The sequence below is a fragment of the Kogia breviceps genome, chromosome 2, assembly GCF_026419965.1.
Source record: "Kogia breviceps isolate mKogBre1 chromosome 2, mKogBre1 haplotype 1, whole genome shotgun sequence".
Classification (NCBI taxonomy): domain Eukaryota; kingdom Metazoa; phylum Chordata; class Mammalia; order Artiodactyla; family Physeteridae; genus Kogia; species Kogia breviceps.
This window is the reverse complement of record NC_081311.1, coordinates 131,610,886-131,622,082: the sequence shown is the minus strand read 5'-3', so window position 1 is coordinate 131,622,082 and position 11,197 is coordinate 131,610,886.

The window sequence follows — 11,197 nt, the reverse complement described above, 5'->3', positions numbered from 1 at the left end:
TCTTTCTGTGAAGAGGAGCTTAATAGGAGCTCATACTTTTCTCAAAGTTGTGAACACAAAAGAGTGGTAGAAGAGAAAGGAAATTTATCTAAACTACTGTAACCCTAAACAGAGACATGAGTGGGGGGTGGCACCACTGTCCATTATAACTCTTCTTTCAACTGGCAATCCGCAGGAAAAATGAGGACTAGTCAGACAGCCAGTTTGCAGATCTACCAGGAAGGCTTTCGACATAATGGCAGAGAAATCCTGAGCTCTGGTTCAGGTATTAGAGAGTTCACCTTGGAAGTACATATTCACTAGGATTTCTAGGAAATGAACTATGACAATGTTGCTTTCAGTTAGCAATAAAAATAAAATAAAATCTTTCATTTAATTGTAGTTTAAGACTGCAAAAGAACAAGGATAAATAAAATCCATTGGTCTAAAGATTTCATTTTAGAAATATTTGTATCCTCCTTCTTGCCAAATTGCATTCACTGATAAACAGATTTCTTTTTTTTTTTTTTTTTTTTTTCGGTACGCGGGCCTCTCACTGCTGCGGCCTCCCCGGTTGCGGAGCACAGTTTCCGGACACGCAGGCTCAGCAGCCATGGCCCACGGACCCAGCCGCTCCGCGGCATGCGGGATCCTCCCGGACCGGGGCACAAACCCGCGTCCCCTGCATTGGCAGGCGGACTCCCAACCACTGCGCCACCAGGGAAGCCCAACAGATTTCATTTTTACCAAAAACTTCCCTTTTTTGTTATCTAGGAAATATAAGGAGTAAAAAACATAATCAAAAGATTGGCAGATGGAAGCAAGTGAAAAATCAATGTACACAGATAATTCAGAAATAGGAAATTGAATTTTTTTAATTGCCTGTATATCATTTCTAGAAAGTATGCTAATTGGACAAACAAAAGAAATATAATTTATACAAATAAAATCTGCAGATCTCAAAAAATTCTAACACAATCTTACTTCACTCTCTTAAAAGGCTCAATACAGTATGATTAGGATAAAAAATCTAGTTTCAAAAAATATATAAAATCCAAAACAAGGAGTAAACTAAAAGATGTGCCTTTGTTTTCTATTCCCTTCACCATTTTTCAATCTGGAAACACTTTTAAATTTAGGAGTGAGCTATAATAAGCCATGGTCAGATGACTGCCTAGTTTCTTGAACATTAATAAATACTTAATTCCAGCACAGATGAAATACTGCATTTGGAGAGGTGGGTAGTAGGCAGTTAAAAATAAGTAGAATCAATAACTTTAACTTTTCTCATTGTTGTGGTTCTCTTTTATTTTTAAATCCCAGAGCCTGCAGACTTCTAAAGATTGAACAAACTGAATTGTTTGTATATAACAAAAACTTTATAACTCTTCTAATACTTTAAGCTTAGGAAATCTCAAAATATATTTAACCAAGTTTTTGCCTTTTAACCTTTTGAGTTTTAACCATTTTGAGTCCTAGAGCTGATGAATTTGCATATCCTAAATTATATTTCTCAGCAAATGAACAGATTTCATTTCATCCTGTCCTTTAGTTATGATATAATGCTTCACTATATAAATATTATGTAAAACACAAACAACTCAATTCAAACTAACTTATTCCTAGAGATAATAGAAAATAATAATTTTAACATAATTTAGTGGATTCCGAATCTGAATGAAACAAAAAGCAAAATTTCTATGATATTTCTATTGCAATACACTGAATACAACAACTTCTCAAATATGTAAATTAATCTGTGACTCAGTTTGCTGGGTGATATTCACATCATGACTCAAATGGATGCAACCACTTAAAAATGAATGAATTGGGAGGTTGCCATGGACTATGAAGCTATCTGAGTAAGCTGCTTGTATCTAGCCTATATTAAGGGTAAGAAATTTTTCCATCTAACACATTTTGGAGGTAATCCCTCTATAACCGAATAGAAATATGATACATGGCTGGCATGGCTATACTGACTTCCTACTCTAGAATTCTGTATTTGTTCCATGGATTAGAACTATTCTAGATACTCTGGCATTTATTCTTTTGAGAATGACATCAGATAGATGTCAGACATGCAATACTTCCAGACAACCGTCCAACTTCCGTGTATGTAGATAAGGGCTACCTTATGGATGTCTGTAGAGTTTCCAGAGACAGCACTAATCACCACATTTTAATCATGATAAGCTTGAGTACGAATGCTTCTTCTATACAGAAAGTGAGAAGACAGTGTTCTTCAGGTTGCTCTTCCCTTAGAGTCAAGGTGATAAACTGCCTGTTCTAAAACATGACCATACTCTCACAATGTTTTAAAGAACAGAAAGGTATTTGAAAATAGTTATTGTTAAATCTGTGAACTTATTTCTAGTTTTAAGAAAGTTAGCATTATCAGAGTCCCTAGGCATGAAATTATAATGGACAGAGTTTGCCACCATGGTTAATAGCTGCTAACCTAAAAAAAAAAAAAAAAAAAACACACACACACACACACAAAAAAAAAAACTCTACCTTTTCTTTCATTACAAAAACAAACAAATAAACAAAAAACCTAGAGGAGTGGTTCCCAGATTTTGCTACACACTGGAATCACCAAGCAATCTTTTAAAAACACTGATGCCTAGCTCTCACCACCAAACATTCATATTCTGATTTATTTGGAATGGGGTGCAAATCCAGATAACAGAATTTCTAAAAGCTCCCTTGGGGATTCTACTGCTAAGCCACTGACCTAAAGGATCTGAGATGCTGATAGCCTCTTCCTGCATCCAGCTGTGTGTGTCAAGAAAGGTCAAGAGGCAGTTCATACAAAGAACCACACCAGCAAGTACGGGCCTGCTTACCTCAAAGACTAGAAGTGACCTCGATTTCAATAAATCAATATGCTTAGAGTAAGTATGTTTGCGTGTTAGAGAGAGAAATGTTAAATGCCAAAAAAAAATAAAGTCTTAAATAAAATCTAGCAATCTCAAAGAGAAAGAACTTTAAAAGATCTTTAAATTGCAGATCATAATGGAAAGAATACTGTAAATGACAGTCTCGATTTTTATATCAAAACATGCTTTATACCGTACATTCAAGTAGATTATTAAACAAGAAGTGATTCACTCTATTTCATTAATACGTACATTCTGCGATTCTAGAAAAGAAATATTAAAATGCAGAGATATAAGAGGAAACTGAGGATGTTACAGGCTAGTCAAGTTAATACTATCACTATGGCAATGTTTCTCAAACTTCAAGTCACTGTCAAATTTACTAGGTCATAACCAAAATTTTCTTTTCAATAAAGTTGAACATAAAAGAAAAAATATCAGAGTGTATCGAATGTGGTAAAGGTAAATGTGTTGTGACACTTGTATGTGTCTATGTGTATTTATTTATTACTGCGAGTCTCAATTTAAAAACTTTAAAAGACAGTGCCCTAGAGGTCGTTCTACCGCAGCTCAGAACATCTGAACTCAAACTGCATAGAAAATCAGAGGTCAAAAAAAAACAAAGTTCTTTAAAGCTGGAAGATACTTAAAAGATTTGCTTATCATTTCATTTTACGAATGAGGATACTGAAAATCACAGAAATAAAATGTTCTGTGTCCAATTTTTTCTACTATACCTTAGGAGTCAGGTTCCTTTGAGACCTATACTTACAAAACAAATTTAAGGCAGTATCATGCATACTACATTGGCTTTGGCACCAACTACAGATTTTTCAGTCATATCATGTGAACATTCCTTTGACATGGTGGCATTTTCACCAACTTATTATTCAAGTGGAAAGTACACTGTGTGCAAATTAAGCAATAAATTTAAAGGCTCTTGATTCTAGTGCTCAGAGGTATAGAATTCTTCTCATAGATAGGAGATTATTAAACGGGTACGTATTCAGGCTCCAGTAAGAGATCCTCATAAAGCACACAATTATGACAATGCCTAAGATGCAGGATACAAGGAGTGTCAGAAATTCCCTACTCATTATTCTTGATTTTACGTTCTTGTTCTCTAGTTTCATTATGGTGTTATACACAAACACACACACACACACACCCATTTATATTTTGAAAGATTACTGTAGAGAATCTGTAAAAAGAATTGAAAATAAAATTAAAAGTCTGTGTAACTTTAAACTCCAGAGCAAAGAGTTTCCTAAAAAGTGGTGACGCAGGTAGAACTGTTTGTCATAATCTATAAGGCCTGAATCTCTTAGGTTTGGTACTTTATTTTTTGTACCCGTGTAGAGAAAGGGCTGATAGTGATGTCATTAAACATATATACACTACCAAATGTAAAATAGATAGCTACTGGGAAGCAGCCGCATAGCACAGGGAGATCAGCTCGGTGCTTTGTGACCACTTAGAGGGGAGGGATAGGGAGGGTGGGAGGGAGGGAGATGCAAGAGGGAAGAGATATGGGAACATGTGTATATGTATAACTGATTCACTTTGTTATAAAGCAGAAACTAACACACCATTGTAAAGCAATTATACTCCAATAAAGATGTTAAAAAAAAATAAGATATAGTACATACAATTGTATAGCCATTTAAAAAAAAAAAACCTTCCTCAGTGGTGCTGGCACATATACTTCACATTCCAATCTCCTTAAGGGGTTACATTAATATTAACTAAGAGAAATTAAATTTTTAAAATTCATTTCAATTCTCATCATGTTAAACTTAAAGGCACGAAGAACATGAGTCTGTATCAGATGGTTCAAGGAAGGACAGATAGAAAAATTCAGAATGTCAATTAAAATGTATCAGGCTACAAGAAATAAGAAACCATTAAACAGGTGAAGGTTGTTAGACAACCGGTGGAAGGTATGTATTAGGAAAACTAGTACTAGATCTTCTTTTTCCCACCCCATTCTTCCATAACAGATGTCAAGCAAGTTTTCTTGGAAGAGGTATATGAGGGCATACCCTGTGAAAAGCAACCCTACAGAAACGTAGAAACTGCATAAATAAATAAGCAAGCAGAGAGCCCCATGAGAGAAAAGCTGGAGGAAGTAAGGGAAAGTGAAGGAGTTGCAGAATCTGTGATTCTGAATCACCCAAAGGGCTAATTATGATGTTTAAATAGCTAAGAGAATAAAGATTAGTCTATAACAAGGCCATTACATTTGGTTAAGGGCACACTGGTAAATGTAAGAAAGATTTTAATGTCTGTGCAAATGAGGAAGCTGAATTGAAAAGGATCAAAGAAAGCATTGAAAGATGGGTCCTAAGTACAAAAGATGGCAGGGAATAAATGGAGTGCCTCACATAGCTAAGAATGTTAGGGGTAAAAAAGAGAACAGAAATACCAATAAAAGAAAAATACTGTCCTTTCACACAAAAAAAATCCAAGATAAGAGAATAAAGTGAATATTGAGAGAAGTGATTAGAAATACATAGGGGAAAAAAAGCACAAAATAAAAAACCAATGTGGGAGAAGTTAAATTAAAAGACATATTGTATCTGATATTTGTCCTAAAAATTTTACAACTGCTTTTGGGGAAAGCCTAAAAATTCTGATCTGAAAGAAACTGATGAATCAGGCATAGATTTTATAAACACTCAGCTTCAGGGTGGTAGCATGAGAAGAGTAGGTTAAAAAAAAAGTTGTTGGCAACAGAGTTGACAAGGGCAAAATGAGTGTCAGAGAGACAGAAGAGATGGGGGGAGGAAAGAACAAATTTGTTGAGGAGGAATCAGTATGTCTCTTTGACTTTCTTCACAGGAACAAAGCAGAATGTGAGCATAAATTAAGAGAGTGAATCCCAAAGGTGAGTGAGCTCTAAGGATTATTTAGAACACAGTCATTAAAAAAAAATAGCGCGCGCGCGTGTATGTGTGTGTGTGTGTGTGCGTGTGTGTGTGTGTGCGTGTAGCAAATTAAGACAGAGGTAGGAAAAAAAGATTTCATTTGAACATAATACACAGCATTCAGTGGTAGGTAAACTGTGAAAGGATAAGTCCTCATTACAGCTTCTGTTGTTTTAGGAAGGTGCTGAGTAGTAAACATTGTTATTATTTGGTAAAATTATATCCAAAATTATACAACTCAAACTAAAAAACAAATCAGGTTATAAAAGTACTAACCACCTTTGAAACATTTTTTATTAGAAATAATGGTTTGGCCTTTTGTAAATTCCCAACTGAGCGAGCCATTCAAAATAACAAATCCATATGCTAACTGAGACGTTCTCATAAAATATCATTGTTGATTGCAGATGTCCTAAACTGAACCTATATAACATTTATGTGTATTTCATTCATTGAAGTTCAAGGATGTTAAACTTAAATATATATGTGATAGTTTCATACTGTATATAGAAAGATTAAACTATTGAGAAAGTTATAATTACACAGAATAGCCCATAATTTGACTATATTACAAAGGGGGAGAGATGATTTTGCTAATTCACGTTTTAGATACAAAGAAAAGAGCTTCCAATGCAGAGTGAGAAAAACACATCCCAGAGCCTAAAAAGAATAACCTTTTGTTGATAGAAGACAGCAAATGTTTGAATGCTCACAAGTATGCTTATCACTATTCAAAAAAGATATTTAAAACACACACACACAATTCAAACACACATATCTGAAACGGTAGTGCCTTCTATCCACTTTCAAAGGAGGCCTTACTTGTGCCCACAAATGGCAGCCCAGTAGGCAGTGACATCAGATCTAGAAATGATGTGGCCTGTATAGTACGCAGTGAAGTGCAGTGCTCTACTTGTTTGCAATAGTTTTATTTTTCGACTAGTTTTTATCACACTTGGCATGAACAAGGGAACATGTGCTTTGCTAAATTTGAACTTTTAAGATGAGACTGAATTAACTGAGAACCAAAAAATTGCTTCTGAATTATCCTAAGATTGAAAAATGCCTTCCCCTTCATACTAGGAATGACAAAATAAAAGAGAGATACACCTTAAAAGTTGAAAATTGAGCTAGGAATATCCTTTCAACCAGAAAGTTCAATTAACTTGCCATTTCTTGAAACTTAGTGTATATGTATATACCTATATAATGCATATATAGAACATATATATACTAAGTAAGTATAACTCTTGTCCCAAAACTTAAAGTTAACCTTATATTCTTTTTTTTCTACTAGTATTGAAACAAAATAACTATATTAGCCAAAATAACCAGAGGCATATCCCTAGAGATGTTCTCCCTTCATAAATTCCATTTTCCTCCTCATAAAAGGTTGGCCAAGATACATAAGTATAAATGCTTTGTATATAAAATGAGTGCCTTGTCATGCAGATATTTTTAGAGTTGAAATCCAAAATAATTTTAATATAAAATTCAAGTTATAAATCACAGGATATGTTTATAAGGAATCTAGTGATAAGTAATAGGTCAAACAACCTGAAAGAATCAGCTTGTGGTACAAGTTTCATTGCATTAATAATGTCACAGTTAGTGCGGTTATTAAATTAAATATTACCAGCAAGGGTCTTCTAAATGCCATGTTCCTAATACTAGACCACATATTTATTTCAGAGTTAGCATAGGAAGACAGGGATCTATCACTAGAAGGTCTATTAAGCCATGTTTTCTTTTTTCCATTGCTTTAATGGAACTATTCAAATCAAATTTTTCACACTATGCCTTGAACACCACTGCAAACCATACTGTGAGTGTAAAATACATGCAAGGCGGATATAATCAGCTCAGATGAGACCGGTGACTTGTACACCATCAAGTTTACTTTATTGTGAAAGCAGTGGGGTTTTCTTTCAAGTGAATATATTTTTAAATACGTTGCAACCTAACTTACAAGCTGAAGACCAGAACCAGGGAAGACATACAAATCTCAAAGCAAATGAATTAAATCAAGTATAATGCAATGCCTAAAATCCTACTTTGTAGGATTTTTGTCTCTGTCTTCCTACTGCCTACTTTGTCTCTGTCTTCCTTGACTCATCTTGTTCTGGCAAAAGAAAAACTGACTGTCCAAAAGTAAATCTTGCACTCAAATTGTAAATTCAATAAATCATAGAGATTCAACTTGCTTAAAAATTCTCAGCTACCTTTTCAAAGATTGATTCTAATGATATTAGGATGAACATTTACTCTTTAAAATATTAAAATTAACCAAGCAATTGCCCACATACCAGAATAAATTAAATATTTTTAAAACTGAATGCTTATCACTGGTCTTTAAAGTTGCTGACTTCTTCAAAGTAAGTTTGCCTAAAAATGAGAATAATTGTTACTGTTTCCTATGGAGGAATCTAGATTGGTTTGTTTTCATACAAGATCATAAGCTCTGAGATTTTTCCTATCTCCATGGCTAAAACGCATACATGATAAAATAACTCATATACGCATAGAAAAGGTGCTGCACCAGAGGACAGGCAGAACATTTTATAAAAATCACTTATGTACACAAATACGTTGCCCAAATACTGCTACAGTGCATTTTAAATTCCCCGAGAATGTAAATAGCCTCTACTCAACAAGGCTTTTGTTCCTAGCCTGCACCCTAAACAGAAAGTACAACATCCTTGAAAGCTCACTCCTAAAAAGATAAATACTTAGCATCACACACACACAAAAAAAGGTGGGTCACAGTGAGTTTTAGCAGCAGGATTTATAAGAAAATGTAACTGCAGGAGGTAAGATGGTTCATAAAGTTCTCCGTAGCCCCTAAATTACCACATTTTAAGAGCTCGGGAGATGTTAAGTCGGTCCTAAAGAGACAGAAACGACCTGATTTTTGAAACAAACCCAGTAGGTTTCTGCTAGGCCTACAAAGGCTTTCACGCCCTAAATCCTAGTGGGTTGCCCGGCGTGGGAGGGCCGCACCCAAGGCCAGAGTCAAGGCCGCGAGCCACGCTGGACCGGACTCTTGAAGGGACAGGAGAACCGCCTGGACTCCAGGTCTGGACCTACGCTGGGCCCCCTGTCTAGACGCTCGGCCTGGATCCCTGCCTGTGTTCCCCGCCTGGACTCCCGGCCTGGATCCATGGCGGGGACAGCCAGGACGCAGCCGCCCCCCACCGCCACCCAACGGCGAAGCCAGAGGGCCTGGGCCCAGGCTCAGCGGCACAGACCAGGCCTTCGGAGCCGCCCCACTGCCGGCCGAACTCGTGCGGATATCCGTCCCCGCCGGCCTGGGCTCCCGGACGCCCTCGACCGCAGCGCGCTCTGTGCCCGCCCGTCGGCCACCCTGACCCGCGGCACCGGCTCGAAGGTGAAGAACGCAGGGCGCAGTGTCTCTGGGCTCGAGCGGCGCCTGCCCGCCGCGCTCGGCCCCAGGAGGCTGGTGGGCAAGGAGCTAAGATGGCGAGGGATGCGAGTGGCGGGAAGGCTGGAGCCAGAATAGAATGCTAGCCGCACGCTCGCCTTTTTTTCTTTCTTTCTCTTTTTGAAAAGACACTTTGGAGAACTGGGGAAATCTGCAGTTTACGGGGAGGATTCGTCATCCTTCTCCGTCCCTCCCCTGACTCCTACCCTCACGGAGATAAAAAGGCAACTCGAAATCTAACCCGGGACGCGAACTCTGGTTCCCGCAGGCCCTCCCAAAACGAACTCTGATTTCCTTGGAATAGCAGCAGTTTCTCTGACACATTGACAGTGTCACTTCACTAGACACCCAAGACTCCTTGGAAGCCAGGAGAAATGATCATGCTTGCAAAGGACAGGAAAGCACACTGCCTCCGAGAGGAGCGCGGAGCTGCAAATTTACCTCACGCTGACTCAGTCCACACAGCAGATGGTGCAGAGCTGCAAGGGAAACGACCTCCCCAATTTTTTTAAGTACTTCCTAATAGCAGCTAAGTGCGTCTTTCCGTACCGGGCACTACGTTCCTGTGAAATCTATCCTCGGCTTCTAAGAGCTTCGTTTCCGCACATGACACCGACTCCTTTGCTCGCGGTGACTCTGGCCCGAGGGCGGCGGGCCTGGCCGGGCGCCGCGCTCCGACCGCCAGGCCCACACCCGGAAGCCCAGCGCGGCCCCCGCTACCCTCGCTCTCGGCCTGGGCGCCCCCGGGCCTCCCGGCTGCACGTGCGCCTCCTGCTCGGCGGCACCGAGGTCGCAAGAGCGCAGGGCCAGTGGGTGACTGCAGGAACACACTGCTGCACTTCACTCGCCACGCAGGCCCCCTGTTTTGTGCTTTTTGTCCTCTTGTTTAGTTCTTAGGTGTGGGAACGGAGAAACACAAAGGAAACTCAATCTTCGCTTTTCTATGTGGCAGACAAAACTCCGCGGAACGCCGTCTAGTGGCGAAATCGCCCAGGAAAGGCAAATCGGTCTTGTTCCCCCCACCAATTTTCATTTTAATTGGAACTTTGAAGCCTCTTTGTATCTGTCAAATTGCAAAGGGGGTACAAGACCATGTCTGGGTGGTGGTAAATTTCGTCCCATAACCTGAGACTGGCCCAGACTAAGCAAGAAAGTTGAACCATTCTCCACCTCTTTCTTGGATCTCGTTTCTCTGGACACAAAAGTACAAAAATCGCTTCTCCAGGAGGTAAAGGCAGAGCTCTGCGGATACCTTGACTAAGACGCAGCGACCCCCCAGCTGGAATATCCACATTTCTGCATTTTTTTTTCTCAAGGGATGGGGATCTGGCGTGGGCAGGACTGGCACAGGAGTTCCATTGTAAAAAAGACGGAGTGGTGCCCCCCAGATACCTCCTAAAGCAAGTTTTAAGCTTAGTGGTTAAACACCGACCTTTCACGAGTTTGCTCTATGAGTCCTTACCCCCCCTCCAACCCCTCCCAATCCCCCAAAAACAATCCACTCAAGACGTGTAGGCCATCCTGTGTATTCACTTAGGGATTCACCACTCAACTCCAAGGCCTCGTATTTAAGGACCGGAATTTTCGACATCTGCCTAGAGCTGCGGTCAACAGCCTATTTTGACAAGCATTTAAATCACACCCTTCTCTTAACCAAAGCCTCCCTCCTTTGTGAAATTTAAAGAAATTCTAAATTTCGTCTAAATTTAAAGACCCTCCTTTTCCTGCTAAAGTTATTTCCTACTTAAAGATATAAGGAAGTGTCTACATTTTCCTGAAAAAAAAAAGAGTGCAACAAAGTGAAACGACTCACAGGGAACTAAGTAGTTGTAAATAAGAGGAAAATAGTAATTACTGGTAGTGCTATAAAACAAATTTAAGAGGAAAACGGGAGGTAGTTCCCACTAAACAGACTGCCCCATATTGAAGTAGAGACAGGCTATTCTTCCTTAACCCTTAAAAATAAT